This window comes from Ptychodera flava, chromosome 21 (genome assembly GCF_041260155.1).
Source record: "Ptychodera flava strain L36383 chromosome 21, AS_Pfla_20210202, whole genome shotgun sequence".
NCBI classification, from domain to species: Eukaryota; Metazoa; Hemichordata; class Enteropneusta; family Ptychoderidae; genus Ptychodera; species Ptychodera flava.
Genome location: NC_091948.1, coordinates 17,587,109 through 17,605,145, shown reverse-complemented (window position 1 = coordinate 17,605,145; position 18,037 = coordinate 17,587,109). Strand labels below are relative to the sequence as shown.

The following is an 18,037-nucleotide window of genomic DNA, read 5'->3' as shown; positions in this document are numbered from 1 at the left end:
ACTACTTTGGTTTAGAAATTACTTTGAAAATCGCAAGCATTCAGTTGTAATAGATGGAAAAGCGTCAGAACCACGTCAAATTACATGTGGAGTTCCACAGGGTTCCATTCTAGGGCCAACTCTTTTTTTGATATATATCAATGACATCAATAACTCTACTAGCTACTTTAATTTCAGACTTTTTGCTGATGACACAAATGTTTTTAAATCTTTAGACTCTCAAACACTACATCTCAACCACATAAATAGTGAATTTCATAAAGTCAATGACTGGTGCATGGCGAACAAATTAACTGTTAATGCAGAAAAAACTAATTACATGGTAGTTAAAACACGTCAAAAACGTGTAACTTTAGACGGTAATTTATACCTTGGAAATCAACAGATTAAGGAAGTTTCATCAGCTAGTTATCTTGGTGTAACAATTGACAGTTCCCTTTCCTGGAAACCACACATTAAGAATGTGATAAATAAAATAACCCCCAAAGTTGGAATTATCTCACGTCTTCGACATTTCGTTCCAAAGTTTATCCTACTTCAACTCTACAATGCCTTCATTCTACCACACTTAACGTACTGCTTAGAAATATGGGGAAATACTTACACTACTTTCCTTGAACCTATTTACCGCCTACAAAAAAAAATTGTCCGTTTGATTACTTTTTCTGATTTTCATGCCCACTCAAATCCCCTCTTTCGTCAACTAAACATCCTTCATATTTTTAAACTAAGTAATTACTGTTCTTGCCTTTTGTTTTTGATTTCAAAAATAACGGTTTTCCAATCACTATTAACAATTGTTTTGAACTTCCTCGCCATGGGTACTCTACACGATCAGTAGAGCATAGCAATTATTGTATTCCTAAAACAAGGCTTACAGTCACACAACACAACATTAAGTATGCAGCAATTAAACATTGGAATTCTCTACCTTCTTCATTTAAGCAAATGACGTGTAGACAAAGGTTCAAAGTAGAATTTAGAAACTACTTAATGAACATATAACAATATGTATCTTTTTCTTGAGTTGTTATGTATCTAATGTATTTTGTTTCCTCTTTATCTCCGATATGTATTTTTGTCTTACTTGAGCCCTTTATGGCATCATCGTTTGCAGTTATTAGCTGAGTAGTGGGCCATGGACTCGACTAGTCCTTATGGACTATTTCTATGGTCCAAACAAGGTAAAGTCATACTTTCAAAGTGACTGTAATATTTTTTTTGTAATTGTCCGTTTATCTGGTTGAATAAACAATGCATCATGGCAGCTGTTACCGTGCCCCACGCAACGACAAAATATTCAGTTATTTGTGCAAAGGAAAACTGATCATGATTGTTTAGGTAATTACATAAACTAAAAAATTCACACACCAAAAAAAAGATAAACAGAATAACTATATAACCCTTGCCCTTAGAAACATTGTTCCCGCATTTTAGGCCAGAAATATACTGCTGGTGATTGTTTAGTGCACTACAAAGATCGAGACAAACAGAATCTAATAACCAGCAATTATGTTTGTATTGTTTACCAAGTGTATTTATAATTTCAAGTTCATGGAAATGATCGCACTGTGTGTTCGCACGGGTATCTTCAGCAATGCAACAAGGTACAGTAAGGAACGAATTTTACATCGTAAATTCACCCGAAACCTGATATAGACTCATCTTTTGCGTAGAGAAAACAAATCAATTTCAAAATTATGTTAATACAAGAATTGAAATCCGAGATTTGAAGTCCTTTATTTCATTTTTACCTGACTAAAACATTAGATTTTATGAAAACGCCGAATTTTTTTTTTGCGAAATTTTTTTGCGTTTGTCTACTCGCATTCTCGCTTAACAGCGATCGAAAAGAAGTGAAATTGACGAAAGTCATCGTGCACAAAATTGAATTTCGATTATTCCGGCTGAAACCGTCTTAAAAACGGAAAAACGTCGTTATTGTGTCCAGTACATATTTAATCCTGAGTGAAAATTCGAAACGATTCGAGTCATGCAAATCGGAGACAATTCTTTGATGTATCTTTAAAAGTTCGAAGACCAAAAAGAGAAAAAACCCGCTAATTTACGAAATTGTCACACTCTCCTGCATCGAAATTGCCCCTCTCAGAGAAAGAGAAAACCACGCAAACATATCACCTGCAGTTCGAGAATTTCCATGGGTGCTGAAGAAACCATCGATCGTTCGATTAAAAAAGCAAAAATTTCTTGTCAGTCCGGCGCATTCATTGACCGCAACGAGTCGAATAAAGTGAAAGACTTAAACTCTTGCTCGAACTTTCCTGAATGAAACTTTCAACCTTTCTCTTACCAAACACAATAAAAAAACGGGGGTCACTGTGCAAAGTTTGGAACTAGCGAAACAAATTCACCCAACATTTTGTGATATTTGAAATTCAAAATGGCCACCATCAATGTGTTAACACTATGGGTGAAAAATAAGATTTTAGATTTTCGAAAAATTAAGCCGGTGAAAGTTTTTCATTTCCTTAAGAGCTTTAAAATGAGCACCCACAAGTGGTAGATCAGAAAAGAATTGTAGAATTTTGAGAGTCAGACTATCTGTTCCCTAGGCGCGTTCCACCTTAATGACGTCACTTGTTTGAGCTGGCACAGGCTTGTAGTTGCTCCAGCGTCGTGATCTCAACTGGCTGTACTAGATCACTGGGAAGCCCCCCGTCCAGATGATCAAAGCAATACTGAGACTAAATGGACTCGGTAAACAATACTTAATGTAATCATGAAGCTCTCGCTGCTACCTCAATTAAAGTAATCGAGCAATGCAGAGGGTTCGCCGACCTGGAGACTGCAAAGCAGCGTGGGTAATTAATATACTTCCAGGGAGGCTTAATTTTATCTGTTTCTCACTTTACAACCAGGATTTTACAAAAGAATTTTTTCAGAGTCCGCGTTGGAGGGACTGTGTCGTGGATTAGTATTTCAAAGTACAAACAAGTCCCCAAATAAATCATGAAAAGACAGTGATCGCCCGCAGAGTCTGCGGGCCAAACTCGCCTTCAGCGCATCCGCTTTCCCGAAATGTGTTTTGAAAAAAACGAACTTGTACAGTAAGACTTAAAATTTCATAGTTACCTGTCGATGCGTTGTACGACTATACACTGATGACCTGATAACTGTACCGAAATTTACGAATTCAAGTGACTGAACAACCATAAGACTGGTAACTCTTAAGCTTTGAGGTGTCAGGGTCGATAAAGATAACGTGAGTCTATTGTATTTTGCCGAGACATTGTATAGTGTGATGCATGCAGGCAGTACATGACATGGTCCTTTTGTAAAGAATCACCGCTTTCCACAAATGTACCATGGAAATTTTGGCCTTGACGGATATTCCAATCCGGTTTGTCCGAGAATAACTCGCGAACTGCGTAACTAGTAATGTTAAGGATAAGATATCCGAATCTCTCTCGTTCAAGATGCTTCTTTATAGAGAGAATGTTTGATTTAGCATACTTGGTCATTAGAAAAGTAAAACTAAAAAACAGGATGGTAAATATCTCGCGATGAAAAACAATCATTATCAGAATGTCGATTTGAAGTTAGGGAGCCGTCATTATTTACGGCCTGGGGGGGTCGGAGGAATTGCTTTCGAAACTCCAAAATTTCGAGTAACCCTCCCTGCCAACCATGACGTGTTTGAGTAACCCCCCCCCTCTCTCTGCTACAGAAAATTTGAGTGACCCCCCTCCCCCCCAAAAAAAAATTGGGAAAGTTAAATATCTATACAGTAAAATGGATTGCTGCTGCTACAGGCCCTGTACAGACCCTGATTAAACCTGTGGTATAGGTCTTTGTCGGAAGGAGGTTCCAATTGCTGTGGCAGGGGCTGATGTACAGGTCTGTATCCAGTGCTCTGGTGACATGCAGTTATTCTGTAGGATTTTTTTTCAAGAGGGGAAGATGTGGTGCGAAAGCACCACAAGAGACCACATAAGCGGTCGCGGGGGGGGGGGGGGGGTGAGGGGGGGGGTGTCCCCCTCCTGCCATTGGAGCTTTTGAAAAATAGAGGTTAAAATGGTGTTATTTGGTGGCACTTGGGGAGTATTTTTTTCGTATAAAAAACTCAAAGGAAAATAAATCTGAGACAGTATTCCAAAACTTATATTGCAGTTCACTGATTTCAACTATATTTTTTGAAACCGAAAAAATAGCGACAGACATACATTTATTCACATTTATTATTTATTATTATTTTCCTGCAATAAAAGATGGGTTTGTTGTCAAGGCATTCAACTGGTTTTAAACTTTATAGCATCAGAATAAGCTTGCTTTACACATTTTCCCCTATCGGTAACCTATACAATGTAGAATATAGAAAGCAGACGTTTCTCATTAATGATCAGGCAAGTATATCAATCTTTAATCAGGAAATACTGAAAAATGTACTCAGTACTAGCCTCTAATATAAGGCTTGCCACGTCGAATAGCTGATCATTCTCGTCTGAAGATCACAATAACGTGAAACACATAGTGTAATGAGATTTTAGTTTCTACTTGAATCCACCTGTTTTATGATATATATATATATATATATATATATATATATATATATATATATATATATATATATATATTATATAATATATATATATATATATATATATATATATATATATGATGTGGTGTGTGTGTGTGTGTGTGTGTGTGTGTGTGTGTGTGTGTACACAAATACCGGGTATGAATATACATATCTTTACTATTATTGTTGTATTAATTCGTAACTCCACTAAATGCTTCAATACATGTCAACAAAATTGAGTAGCCCCCCTTTCTTGTTCTCCACTTTTGAGCAACCCCCCCTTGTAGCTTTCGATTTTTTGAGTGACCCCCCTCAGATTCCTCCGACCCCCCAGGCCATAAATAATGACGGCTCCCTTAGGTGTGTACCCTGGGTTGGTGCTCTTGTATGTAGTTCTGCTGATGATGCGCGACCGATGGAAATGATACAGTATGTTAATGGTTGTAATGCTTGGGAACAGTAAATTATTTTGCAATTGTCGCAGTACAGATATCATGAAGGCCTGGTAGAAAGCCATATCCAATGAAAGACAGGAGGTTTTAAAGGAGTGAATAGTGTTGAATAAGTTGTTGGTAGTAAACAGGCTGTGGAATCATGGGTGATAATTTCTTGGGACAACAGGTTCTGTGGCCCTTTGATCATATTGGTTGAATCAATTGTCATAATTATGTGGAGTAATCCATCAAATGTATAATGTGACATTTCAGTGCCTTATTAGCAAATTATGCCCATTATTCAAAAAATTGTCAATCTTTATAATGTACTCGATAAATACGGATTGTTCATATACTATAATTGCCCTCATTGTCAAGTACTGCATCATATTTGGAAAGAGGAACATGATTGTTAGTATACTTTTAAGACTTTTCTTGAGCCAATACTATTATTGCAGAAGAAAATTGCTCGTTTAATTACATTTTCCGAATTCCGTGCCCGTATTGCCGTTTCATTTATACAAATGGACACTATTAGATGTTTATAAACTGTGTAAATATCATACCTTTCTTTTTTTTCGATTAAACTAAATAACCAATGAGCCCATGCCAAAGTTGGGTACCTTTGTACAACACCCTATGACTATCCAATCCTTTTTGCAATTGGAGATAACTTTTATGATGACAAAATAATCATCACACAACATAGTCATCAGCCAATAGCTGGAATTCTCTCCCAATTAAAATAAAAGATATCACTCGAAAACACACATTTAAGAAAAAATTAAAAACTTATTTAAAGGGAGGGTTTCGTTGGAACTGCGCCTGTGCGACTTTCTTGTATACAAATAATGTATTTCATGAGTGATGATATCTAGATGCATATTCATTGTCAACAAACATGTTTTAACTTTCATCAATCGCCAATGTATGCTAAATACAGTGTTTAGATCGGTCGAAGGGTCCCTGGCAACCTTGGAGCAGAGTTCCGACGACACCCTTGGGTCCTTTAATGTAAGAATGGTAGATATTTTCAAGGTTTCTAAAGTATTTTGTTTGTCATGTATTACTTTATTGAAACGCTCCATGATCTATTTTCTATTGAAATATGCGTTTTCAATATGTTATATCATTTGTCAGCTAAGATGATGTAGATTTTCTCCCCGTTGCGTATTGTTTATGTATTTATCACCAAAGTCTATATTGTCCTACAAATATTTAGTGACTTCCATTGTATTTATATGTGTGTCTCATCACATCTGATTGTAAACATCAATACCCAACAATGCAGATGTGCACTTCTTCAGGCTAATTATGATGCACTATTTACCCGGGCCACGGACTAGACTAGTTCAGTTAGAACTATTTCCGTGGCCCCCATTAGATTGTAGACCTTTGAAGTCACTGTTGATTTGTTACTATTTTTTTTGTTTTCGTCATATACAAGAATAATCATATCTATTGACACGGTCGTAAAAAATGGCATATTCGCTCACTATATAAATAAATAAAATATTTGAAATGAGGAAAGGCAATCTAACGTACAAACAATCGGCAATTTCACGCACATTATAGATAGCATACATGTAATTTGTTTTAATTTGTTATTCATAGTAACGCACTAAAAGTTCACTCATAATTGACAAAAGCTGTGAATACTATAATTAATCATCAATTTCACAGTGATGGTAACTATATACATTGTATGGTGTGCTTTGTTACACTGACTAAATGGTATCACCCAAATGAATGAGGAAATTGACACTTTCTTCCAGTGCAAACAAACAAAAACAAAAGTTTGTGGGTGTTTTAGTGATTTTCTCCTTTCAAGAAAGATGAAATGTTGTTTGTTATTCAGCAAAGATGTCAAATGCAAATTGTGCCAAAATGTTGGTTTTTTTTAGTTATGTATTTTATACACCGTTTACACAATTGATCAATAGAGAAGTTTATACAACGCGATGAAAATAAAGAGGGGAATGAAATCCTGTTGTAGAGATTATAGACTGCAAGCTATTTGACTCGGTCAATAATGATGCGGAACACAGCATTTCAACACTAGTGCTCTGTGCAGAATTATGCAAAATAAACATTTTGAAAGGTGAGGTCGTCTGATAGTTGATGGAGTATGCAGCATCTGAAAGTACAGCGGAGATTGAAGGCTTTTGTAGTTAACAGTAGAAATATCAGGCATCCTCCCTTGGATCACCGTCTGTATGCTCTGTCTGACATCAATAGTCAGCGACGACGGACTGTCAGAGGTGTCGAAGTCCGTGTCGATGTCAGTCAAGTTTAATGTTCTTTCATGTTATTAAATGGTACAAAACTTCGTTATCAGCGACCTCACTAAAATGTGTGCAATAAATCGTGACAAAATCAGCAATTTGGTATGTTTGATATACATGTAATCATGACAAAGCACAATTTAATTAACAAGGGCGATTGTGAGCGAAATAGGCCATAAAGTGATGAAATAAAAAAATTTTCAATCGTGACTAAAGAAGGAGCTTGCTATGCATATAACATGGTCTTAATTCCAAAAACAAACAAAAACGAATAAAAGTCATACGTGTGTCTTTTCAATCATTTATTCACTTTTTATGAATATTTACCTATAAAAGACACACAAGTATTTATAAAAGAGTAAATATTGCCGAAATTTGTTTGTGTAACGCCATCTTAAGTCTTGTATCATACATCTTATCGAACTTGCGTGAATGTCGTCAATTAATTCGTAGGTAAATTTTGCAAATAATATTCGCTAAAAGTAGATAAATTTTTGATATTGCATGCATTTCTACCTCCTGATCCTAGCGCAATATCGTTTTTTACTACATATTTATCCTTCAATAAGGTGTATATATATATATATATATATATATATATATATATATATATATATATATATATATATATATATATATATATATGTTTATATATATATATATATATATATATATATATATATATATATTATATATATATATATATATATAATATATATATATATATATATATATATATATATATATATATATATACGAAGTATGCGGTTCGACTTGTCCGATACAAAGTGCTCAATACAAAAGTAGAGCGAGATATATAAGGGTTGCTGGAGAATTGACATCGAGGAAGTTGATAACTTGTTTGTTAGCTTCGATTGTGATTTTCAGCCCGACGTAACTATTGGCAGTTTTGACGGTGCAGAAACATGCGAATTGGTAGGCAGCTTCCTTCTTTCCCAGCTACAGACTAAATTCGGCAACAACATAGGACTTAACAGAGACGACGGACTAGCCATTTCAGACGCCAACCCGAGAAAAACAGAAAACATCAAAAAAGAAATCTGCCGCATCTTCAAAAACAACGGGCTGAAAATCACAATCGAAGCTAACAAATAAGTTATCAACTTCCTTGATGTCACATTCAACTTAGCCGCAAATACATATCAACCCTACACGAATCCTAATACCACAATCCAGTACGTTCACCGTGAAAGCAACCACCCTATTAGCACTATAAAGAACATACCAGACGGAATCAACAAACGCCTCTCCAACCTATCATCCGACCAAGCCTCCTTCGACCAATCTACCCCGCCATATCAAAAAGCACTTGACGAGAGTGGATACCAATACACATTACGATACGAACCCACAACCACAAACAAAAGAAGAAACAGGCAAAGAAACAACATCATCTGGTACAACCCACCATTTAGCAAAAATGTAAGCACCAACATCGGACAGAGATTCCTTTCCTTAGTAGACAAATGTTTTCCGGTAAATCACAAGCTCAGAAAAATATTCAACAGAAACACCATAACGATCAGCTACAGCACCATGAACAACAGATCATTGACAGCCACAACAAACGCATTTTGAGGCCACAAAGCAACAACAATACCACTGAGACCAATAACAGCAAGACATGCAACTGCCGGCAAAAAGACACATGCCCACTCGACGGTAACTGCCTTCAAGCCTCCATCGTCTACCAAGCCACAGTCACACGTTCAGACAACAACACCTCCGAAACGTACGTTGGGCTTACAGAGAACAACTTCAAGACAAGATACAGAAACCACATCACATCATTCCGACATGTACGTTCCAGAAACTCCACCGAACTCAGTAAACACATTTGGACAGTAAAGGACAACAATATCACGCACACTATCTCATGGAAGGTCCTAGCCAAAGCCAAGCCATATGACAGTACTAACAAGCGGTGCAACCTTCGTTTAACAGAAAAAATTATTATCATCCGCCATCCAGAATGTTCCACACTTAATAAAAGAAATGAACTTGTGTCATCATGCCGTCACAGAAGCAAGACATTGTTATGCAATAACTAGTAACTCCGGTGTATCCAACGAAGTAAATCAGTCCTCTCCGTAAACATGAATATTCATAGCAGCTGCAACAACTGTCAATCTCAACCAAAATTCCACCACCTGTGTAACCAGCGATGTTTAGCCCATGTAGATTCACTCCAGTCTAGTCTCCTGATGAGTGAGTCTCGCGACTCACGAAACAACATTGTAGAGATGAAATTGTAAAATCAATTCTCCAGCAACCCTTATATATATATATATATATATATATATATATATATATATATATATATATATATATATATATATATATATATATATTATATATATATATATATATATATATATATAAATATATTTGATATTTTGATGAACCTGCTATGTAATAAATTCTTTATAGACAATGCAATATGCACTAGAGTATCCGTAAACAATGCATGCCACTTTCATTATATATGTTTTGTCAACCAATGCAATAAATTTACCAATTTTGCAATAAATTCTTCATACATAACGCATGTACTTTCTATTACATATTGGATTAGCTCAATATGAAACATTCACCATAGAAAAGGTACATATTGGGTTACCCGATATGTAATAACTTCTTCTCAGACGGTGTGTGTAAGTTTAATTTCATATTGGGTTAATAGCAATTAAATTAAAGAGAGGAAGGTCTACTGAACATGTAGTTTGAATCTTAGTTTTGTGTTGTAGTTGTGTTGTTTTGTTTTGTTTGGTGTTGTGTCATGTTTTGTTTTGATTTATTTGCTTTAAATATTTATCAAAAAACCATTACCAGAAAAGCAATTAATTGTTTGTTGGTTGTTTAGGGCGCGGTCACAGTTTTAATATTTTATTTTGTTTACTTACCTAAAATCATCAGCATATTTACATTGGCCACAAAAATATAAATTTTGTTGGTTGCTCAGGGCTTTCCTATGCACATTATTTTATTGTTTGTTCAACTTTATCACCTTAATAGTAAATACCATCTTTACCTTCGTCAGACTGCCAACTTTGGTTGCTGCTGGGGGCGTAGTCATGGTTACCGGTTGCTAGGCACATTGTTATCTTATATTAGTATAATGTGTCTGGTTTTGTTTTATCACATGCTAGGTTAAGTGCCATAATACATGCATATCAGGTAATTATTACATATTTGGGCGATACACGGGGGACACTCACTGACATGAAGATTGAACATATCAAACCCACGCTTTTCGTGACACTATAACGGTTTTAAGTTGTCTTTGAAGGAACAATGTGGCAGCAAAAAGGAGATTATCCCCGTGCATTGGTGCAATGGGTTTGGAATTGGAATTGCGTGAGTCAACGACATTCGTTGGTAGATTATTCATTTGATAGATCAACTTACTGACAAACCGACAGACTTTTGATTGATTGATTAATTGGTAATTGATGATTGATTGATTGATTGATTGATTGATTGATTTACTGACTGACTGAATGAATGAATGAATGAATGAATGAATGAATGAATGAATGAATGAATAAGTAATGGTAAAAACACAACATTTTTTACCAAGTGGATTTAGTTTAACGCGTTCAAATTTCACAGAATCCCCCATACTGTGTGATTGTCATGACCTTTGACTCGCCATCTACGTCATAGCGTAGCTCTGTACACGACATGAGAACAATCCTACTGACACGAGACAAAAGCGCGCCAAGTGACAGTGTTACTTTGACCGACTCAGCCAAGTATGTGCAATAGGTCACTTGACTATTTTCACAAGGTCAATCTAAATTTCATTATAATTCATATTCATCTGCGGCCACAAACGAAATGTTAAATTCATCATTGGTGATGTTGGTAAAAAGACTCCACTCTGCGTTGACGTCCAAATTCAATATGAAACATGTCTTTTTGGTGCATTTGACTTCCTCTGTCAGGCCCAGTCGATGTTTGCTTGAACAGTGAAGGTTAAGGGTCACTGGTTTGACGAACTCAAATTCCAATATTTCCCCATATAACTGAATGTCGGTACTGAATAGTTTGCTAAAGGTATGCTTTAAGGCTATATCGATTAGTGGTCTACCGATACACTGTACATGCCCTTATACGAGCTGCGTCATTGTGAGACTGTGTATTTTCGAGTAGATGACTATGCCAATAATCAATTTATTGTTCTTTCATTTTCTTCAACTGCTATTGTTTGAATAAGCTGCACCATAGTCGTAGTTCGTCAAAGATGAATTAATAATTATTGGATATAAATGCAAACTGTTCTTCCAATGCCTCGAAACTAATAATCAGTTCCCAGACAAATTCGACTGATACTCAGTGTAATAGACGGTTAGCATTTTAAAACAAATTCCTTCGCTAGATATTAGGTGCAAAATGTAACATTTCCACTTGACTTGTCTTAGATACGTGCAAATGGAAGATGGTGTCGTAAGGCCAGATTCTCGTATTCATGTTTTTTGTCCTAGGTTAATGTGGCCGGCAAATCGGGACAAATAAAATGCATTGAGGGTGATCATGAAGTTTAGGCGAAATAAATTAGGCAATTTACCTTCAAATTCATGGGTTGGTACACACCAGAGGAGAGTGTTAGCACAAAATAAACTGTATAAAAGACTCATGGGAACTGTAGGATTTAGACGATGATGACGTGTTGAATTGAAGTGTGAAATGATTGAAGGAGAAACGTTCGTTTACGCGAGGACATGAAAATATTTTGGTCGAAGATTTGATGATAAATTCCGAAGACCGGACGTGAAAATAAACTTACTGAATTTAATATGTGATTTTGCGATGCTCACAACATTTGCAACACCGCGGAATCAAATCGCGTGACCGCATGATTACAGAGGATGGTATTCCTCCTAGTCAAACATACTTCTCCGGAGCTGGTTCAGTTTAATTGAATAGGTACTGGTAAATAAAATACAGATGAGTTTACAAAGGGCCTTGGTCTATTTATGAACGCAAAAGGCGTGATCTGATATCTAAATATACTCACCGACGGAGCGAGGTCAACCTATTCAAACGACTGAATATGGCTTTTCCTGTTTTTAAAATTACGAAACGCAGCAAACTGGCTCCATTTCACACCTTGTTATATATATGATAGTTTAGAGGAAGATTGAGACAATCATACCAGTCTGAGTACCAATCTCAATTTTCAATTGGGAGTTTGATTTATTCTATTGAAACTAGTAGAAATCCATCTGTGTCTTTCATTCTATAAAGGGAAAAATTTAATCTTTTTGAGCATTTATTCATGAATTTTGTTTTATATGAGAATTAGCTTGTGTTGTTTGACTTCTTGAAACTTGCCGAAATACTGGTCCATTTGTCACAACCCCCGAGTCGACTTTGCTCACAGCTAGACAAGATTACACATTCAGTGAAACATTGTACGGTCTGTACCTCAGGCTGAAAATCAAGTTCAAATTTTTCAAGTTTGCAACTCTCACCGTGCACGGCTGAACGTACACTGTTACATAAAGTTCGGACCTAATGCAAACTTTTGTAATGATATATTTAAAGGGACATTAGCTGTAACTTTTGACTAATTTTTCACTACTCTGTTTCAATGTATCAACTACAGAATTATATAATCCGATCATCATGACCAGTGCCCGGTGTCCTGCTTGCCAACACGGCCTGTATATGTGAATGACCAATGTTATTGTTGATGAATGTATTCTAGTCCGAACCTGAATACAAAAGTTAAACAATAACAATGCAGATTATACTCATATAGGGTATATTTATGAGCTAAATATTAGGAATTTCTCCATGGTTCAGGGATTCAAACCAGAAACTGCAGATGATACACAGAACAAACAAAATTTTAAAAATGACCAAAGTTACAGCTAATGGATCTTTAATAAATGGCGGTGCCTTTATATAGATAAGAGTAGCAGCTTTACCTTACATTGTGACAATATTGATTATATTGATAGTAAGCCTGAATAGGAAAAATCCATATTGTCTAGAGGTCAGCCAGTCACAAAATCATCTGTTTGCGTTTGCTTTCAGCAATGGGGTAATTTGTGACACTTTTACAGTTATGTACGGCCATCACTTTATGCACTCAGTCAGCTTATATGCAAGTATTCCATTTCTTGATATCATAAAAAGGTACAAAAACAGAGACTTTGTCCCTTTAAGGCAAACGATGCCAACTAAGCTCAGTGAACTTGCGCACAAATTACCGCAAGTTCATGAAGACAAAAGATGATGTTGACTTAAATTAAAAATTCACTTTATACAACTGGCGTAATTACACAAGACACTACGACACAAATGCTACATCTAACACAAGTAATATTGTTAATGTTGACATTGTGACTTGACGTTAGCACTGTTGGCAAAAAATCGACAACATGAAGGCTAAACTTTCTTCTTGTATTTCAACAAACTGATAAAGGTGTATTGGTGGCATAATTTCCTGAAATCCTCATTTTTTTTTCGCCGCAAGCTGTCGTACGCGACAAACTTCTGGGTTATTCGCCGACCGTACAGATCATAGTTATGATGAAATATGCCGCGCACTATACTCTTAGCATTAACGTAAAATTAATGTAGACTTTCAGACATGCTGGATGCTTACCTCTGACAGGACACTTCAAAAGCCACGGAGAGCAGCCCAGCCCCCCGTGGTCTATCGCACCGGGTGATGACGACGAGCGCCACGGGAACTCAAACCATTTACTCGGCGTAAATGCTGCGATGTGGGTCTATGCGTGGAACTACTTAACTTAACCGGCAGGAGGTCCCACGGAGAGTCAAAAGATTCAGTGCCTGGCCTTGTTGGCAGACTGTTAAATGTAACAGACTGGAAGACATCCTCGATCCCGACCCACTTTAGTCTCGCTACGGTCTTTTCGCTACGCTACTACCAATTATCCTACGTAGTACATTCTAGCAATGCAAAATGGAGTTTTACACTTGAGTGAATGTAAGTAAATAACAGTTGGTCTTTAAAACCTGTCGATATATAATCGCTCACCGTTATCGGGGAATTACAATTTTGCAGACGCCAGGAGATTTAAAACTGTAAGTGAATTAAATGTCAAGGGATATACAATGCGTCTATCTCTACACATAGCAGAACAAAATTGACTTTTCTCGCAAAGCCAAAACTTTTCCTTCAGAAATAATATTGATCTCAAACTTCGGTCAGAACGCCAAAACTTTTCCCGAGACTGTAGGAGTAATATTGATTTGCCCAAGCGGTGTCGTTCCCCAGCGGTTTATAGACATTCTGACGCTTATGGATTGAAACATTCTGCATGTCACCCTGTCTAGTTATCAGTCTTGATTCAATCCAAGAAAAGGCGCACGTTGATTGCTTCAGTGTGAGTCAGATGTTTGCCATACCTCCTGCGTTATGACTCGTTCATTTAGCTGTAGAAATATTTGTCTCCCATGTACCATGAATAAAAAGTGTACGTACAGTTTATTAAAAACCCCTCGCTTCAGTCCGCCCCGAAGTCATCTTTTGTATAGTTTCTTGGTGAATTGCAATTATTTAGTATGATTCCTGGTATTCAAGTCGTACGACGTGGAGCAAGTCGAGAAAAGGAACAGTGTCGGTGAGATGAAACATAGTAAGATACAATCGTGCATTTGATTTAAGAATTTACGTTTATCCGTCATTAATACTCTCTCAATTATTGTACAGAAAAGGGCGACCAGAATACACCCAGATGGCGGAGATCATTTTCTGTTATCATTACTTCTTTAGCTCTGCGAGCATCCTGGGGTATCCTTCAGAGAACATTGCCGCATATTTGCTTCCAGCGATCGAATTAAAATGTGGAAGACGCTGTCCTTTCGAGTATGAGTCTGCATATTTTGGCCTCATACCGTGTGCATTCTTTTTCATCGGGGAGGGGAGTTTCGAAAGAGGTTTGAAACTTAACAGAGGTTACAAAATTAAAATGATCTCGCGGTAAATGAGTTAACCCTTCACCTTTGAGCTCCCTTTAGAAGAAGAAGCAAACGACTAGTCAAAGAGTCATTTTCTGGTACGATCGTGTGTCGCTGAAATTTCAGATCATGAGTTACCAAACGACAGCGATTTTCTGTCACGTACGCTTTTTCCCGCCACGGTCATTTGCAGTGGAGTAGAGGCCATACCGTTTAAAACTGTTATAATTTCTTTGATGGGGAGATACTTTAACCTTGTTTGAAATTATTCTGCGATGAAAAGAATTACCATTCCACATACCATTGGAAGGCAGAAGGCGTCAGCGTTGACTGCTGATGCCGGGTTGCCATGACTAGGCACGCGGACTTCGTGTTGCATGAAACGCTCGACTTCAAAATAAAACGCGGTCGAATACCTTCAGGAGGTGAATAGTCTATCAACAAGAAACTTACATTTCCTCTCGTCAGCTATAGACGGTAAAATACAGGGATAAATTGAATCGAAGAATTCTGCATGAGATTTTTCTCGTAGTAACCCTCTTTGAGATTTGAAAAAAAATCACGATGTGTACGGAGCAGGTTATTGGTGATTATCCTTGATATCGCCATACACCACAATGAACTGTGCGTGCGAGTTACAATGGCCAAACAGTTGATGCACTTCTCTATTTTCTCTTATATAAATTGTTACTCTTGTTTCCCCCTAGTCTGTGTGTTGACATCTTCGTGCTGTGCACACAGTTTAAGCAGTCGTCCCATCGGATAGAGAAATCATCGCCGCATGTGAATGTTTTCCCAAGTGTGGCAATAGTTCACGGGAGGTCATTACTTGCACAAGATTACTAATGACTGTTTCTCTGCCAGTTCGCGTAATTGTTTCTAAACCCCGTGAATGAAAAGCGTCGTGGAAAGTGTTTACACAAAACAATTTTCATTTTGACAAATGAATGAATCAAACCTCGTGCACAGGAGGAGGACGATGACATTTGAAGCTTGAGCGAACGCTAACATAGGCCCTGCAAGCACGCCCTCTATGAGCAAAACAACTGTCATGAAAATGTTGCTGCTTCTAACTCTTTAAAGAGGCGCATAAGTGGAAGTTCACCTCGGAAGCTTTCTCGAGGAGTAAGAAAATCTCACGAGTGTTTTACTTCCTATTCAACTTAAAAATGGATAAATTAATGGAATCAATACCGAAAAACACTTTTTTGGGAAATCCAGGATCTAAATCTTGCCGGAAACTGTTGCCATTAATGGCTTACTTTGTTTTGAGAAGAAATTTAAATTGTTTCAATCCAGTGTAACATATATATACATCCATAGGTCTGTGATAGCTATTTTACCATATGCCAAGTCTTAGATTTATGTACTTTTAATCTTCTAATCAAATCTCTTATACATTGCGATTTGCCGCTACTAATTACGGGGAAACCTCCATTAACTTAGGAATACCCGACTTCCGTAGAGGATCAATTTCACCGACCTTCCTTTCCTACAATGGCACTACAATGGCACCAGCTGGATTAGATAAACATAACAATGGAACATTCACACTTGGGGATTAAAAGTCTTCTGTTTGTCACCCGAGTTGGTCAGGCAAGAACTCGGGTTTCAGGTACCATGTAAGTTAATGCAGCCTTCCCTAATGTATACCCGCAACCTTCTATAACGCCCCAGAATGATGTCCAGGCATGATAACCCCTCCCCCCCCCCCAAAAAAAAAAAAAAAAAAAACCAAACAAACTAACGTTTTTGGGTATCATGCCAAAATAACATAGAGGTCCTAGACTAGTATATATGCTTTCATTACAATAATCATTTATTTACACTATTAAACGACCGATAGCGAGTTACGGGGTTCAAATGTCCATCGAGAACACTAAAGAGGAAACAGAAGACATAGTGAGGAACTTTTGCGGAATGCACTGTCAACATCACTACAGAAAGTTTTATCTATTTTTGTTCGTCCATCCTATCTTAGACATACGTCCTAGACAGCTGGCGCCTGGTACTCCAGGCTTAGAGAGGAAATTTCTTTTCATGATTAGTACATGTATGAAGTCATGTCTGTTGGGTCCCCTTGCTGAAATCGGTCATGAAGTTCTTCTAACACTTACCCTCTGCACGTGCCATGCTGAAGTTTCAAGTGTTGCCACGGGAATTCAGCGTCATCCTCTATCTTCGTTTGACGCCATTATTCCGACAGATGTAAGATGATAAAAGTGATTACGGCTTCCGATAACGTGCTGATCAAATTCTCCTGCACCCAGTCCTAAAATAGAGAACGCTCCGGGCGTGGCTACCCTTTCGGCCACCTCTCACGACTTTCGTCATCGCAAGCATACAAAATATTTCAACTGTTACTCTTACGCCTTATTATCGTCCACGTTATCTAAAATCAAAAGTCAGGCATCATTGAAGATAATAAAGCTGATTCCGTCTCATTTTCATTTTGGCGCTTTGCATCTGGAAGATCTCGATTTAAATCGCAAATGATAAATAATGCACATTATCCAGTAAAATTTATAGTCACATCATGATTCGACATGAACTCGCCTACATGAGCGAATTCATTCTCTGTCTGTCTGTCTGTCTGTCTGTCTGTCTGTCTGTCTGTCTGTCTGTCTGCGTGCGTGCGTATGTATGTATTTAATGTATGTATGTATGTATGTATGTATGTATGTATGTATGTATGTATGTATGTATGTATGTATGTATGTATGTATGTATGTATGTATGTATGTATGTATGTATGTATGTATGTATGTGTATTTGTACGTGCGTACGTACGTACGTACGTATAGGTATGTATGTAT

General features: G+C 37.2%; 1 protein-coding gene across 1 annotated transcript in view; it reads right to left on the bottom strand.

The window, feature by feature from the left end:
• LOC139121594 (vasopressin V1b receptor-like) overlaps positions 1-14,110 on the bottom strand; it is a 91,740-nt gene extending 77,630 nt beyond the window's left edge. The window contains exon 1 of the mRNA XM_070686636.1: positions 13,900-14,110. The gene's annotated coding sequence lies outside the window, so the exon portion shown is untranslated. The remainder of the gene's footprint in view (positions 1-13,899) is intronic.
• Positions 14,111-18,037: the final 3,927 nt, after the last annotated feature.